Genomic DNA, 2,673 nt, shown 5'->3' with positions numbered 1-2,673 from the left:
AATGTAAGCCTTAGATAGTGCCTTAAACGATGCGTTAACAAGGTGTTAGTACCTGACGGTCATTTGCTTGTGTCTCCTGAGGTTAGACGATGTCTATCATAGAGTTGTTGTTTTAGCACCTATCTTTACATTAATAGTATACCACGCTGACAGCCAGATGAATAAGACACATGTATAACATTTGGTTACTTTCATTAAGACGGTTCGCTATCTCAGTTCAGTGCAAAGATTGAGCCAGAGACAACGATTTATCTTCCATTATTTATTATTTATAATCTCTACTGAATTTAAAAAGTTACTGGGTGGCGAAACGTCATTTTACTACTGATACAAAGGCTTTACACACGTGCTGTAAATATTAATGTCACGAAGGATAATGTACGAAGTGAAGGAGTTACCTATTTGATTATTGTCATTAAGTATTATCAGATTCATTCGTTATATGTAGCCAACATTATTATTATTATTATAATCAAGGGGAAGCGCTAAACCCGGAGCATTATACAGCGCCTGGGGGGGGGGGATGTGGAAGGCATTCAGGCTTAATTCGGGGAACTGGAGCACAGATCCAATTCCCTAAATCAAGAGCCCCTCACCAACATCAAGGAACCTTCCTTGAGGGGTATGTAGCCAACAGGCTTATTTACAGAAAATTAAGTACTTAAGACGGAAATTGGCGATAAATGCTGGCAAAAATATGAATTTAGATGTGATCTGGTGCCGTATAATTTAAAAAGTTTTTTCTATTATATATCATCTAAGGTGGACCTTTAAGTGGCTGCCTGCATATTTTTTTCCGCCTGCTTTTCGCTTTTATTTTGCTCACCTTATCCGATTGGATTAGATTTTTCAACGCTTATATACGGTAGCGAGGTCCAGATTCACGGAACAATTGGAATGTACAAATGCCCTTTTACTAAAATTATTGAATCCATTGCCAGTATCCTTGAATGGCTCTGATAATTTGCAAAAGCCTCAGTGGCAAATCTCCAAACGTTCGTAAGAGTCGGTGAAGAGTGAAATTCAGGTGGGTCGGAGCATATATGACCATTTTAAACGTAAAATTATGTGAAATTATGGTTCTCGTTTATTCTTGTCTATCAAAATATAAGCGTCTGCCTCTTCTGAATGGTTTCAGCATATAATGGATAGTACACATTCATTTTAGTGTGCATTTAAATATGTCAGTGCCATAAATAATTTTTTAAAACTTCGAGTCGTTGAGATTTCTATCAAATTAGAATACCTAAAAAAAAAAAACACTTTTTTTTTCCTAGAGGATCGCAGAGTATTTTAGAGCTAATACAACTGCTAAAAGAAAAACTTGCGTTTTTTTTTTTTTTTTTTTTTTTATTATTGCCAAATTGGTGGACACTTAAATACCGCATAGCGTGATGCCAGAGCCATCTGTTTGTCACTGTTTTCTTACCCCATCTAAGGTTTTCGTTAAAAACTTCAGACGCTATATCCAATCGGCTTCAAATATCTAACCCTGGGCAACTATTACTAGATGAGGGTTTGCTGAGCAATGTACATGTGCAGGTGCTCAGGTGCTCTCTGCTCAATGTTATATAGACCATTCCAGAAATTGATTTCCACGAGATTGCTTTACAGATGCTCTTTTAATTAGCTTTACAATTTTAGGCATCGTTCAGTTAGTGACTTTCAGTGGCCACTAAGTACACTTGTGCACCTGCTCGCTAACGCAGATATCTAATCAGGCAGTCACGTTGCTGCACCTCGATTCCCACAAGAATGCAAACATAGCCAAGGCTGTGTTTGCAAGAGGATCAGTTCCTGCTAAGACTGGACTTCAGAATGGGGAAGAACTGCCGATATCCTGAAAATTTCACGAACAACAGTCTTTAGAGTTTACAGAGAATGATGAAAACGCAAAACATCCAGTGAGAGGCAGTTTTGTGGGCGACAACGCTCTGATAATGAGAGAGGTCAGAGGAGAATGACTGATTTTATACTAACAGGAAGGCGACAGTAACTCAGGTAATCACACGTTGCAACAGTAGTCTGCAGAACATATCTGATTTCACAACACGCCGAACCTTAAAGTGGATGTGCTACAGCAACAGAAGACTACACCCATTTCCACTCCTGTCACCAAAGAACATGAGATTAAAACTAAAGTGGGCGCAGGCTCACCGAAACTAGTGTTGAACATTGGAAAAAAGTTGTCTGGTCTGACGAACTGCGATTTCTGTTGTAACATGCAGCTGACTGGGTCAGAATTTGGTGTAAACCATTGGGATGTAGTGTAACAGGATTATTATTATTACAATCATGGGGAGCGCTAAACCCGTAGGATTATACAGTTCATGTGGGGGGACGGAAGGCATTCAGGCTCAATTCAGGGAACCGGAGCACAGATCCAATTCCCTAGATCAAGAGCCCTTCACCATCGCCAAGGAACCTCCATGAGGGGGAGATAGAACAGGAGATTCGCAGCATCAATGTGCAGCCTACAAATGTGTAGTAATTGCGTGATGTTATAATGTCAAACTGGCCCCCAGGATCTCTAAGGAATGTTTCCAGCACCAGGTTAAATCCATGTCACGAATTCAGGCTGTTCTGGGGATCTAAGAGGGTCCCTGCCCAGTAGTAATTGGTTATAGATTTGCATATACACGCCGGCGTATGATGGTGATAGCGAGGATGGTC

The sequence above is a fragment of the Cherax quadricarinatus genome, chromosome 5 (genome assembly GCF_038502225.1).
Source record: "Cherax quadricarinatus isolate ZL_2023a chromosome 5, ASM3850222v1, whole genome shotgun sequence".
NCBI classification, from domain to species: Eukaryota; Metazoa; Arthropoda; class Malacostraca; order Decapoda; family Parastacidae; genus Cherax; species Cherax quadricarinatus.
Note: the sequence above shows the minus strand (reverse complement) of the source record.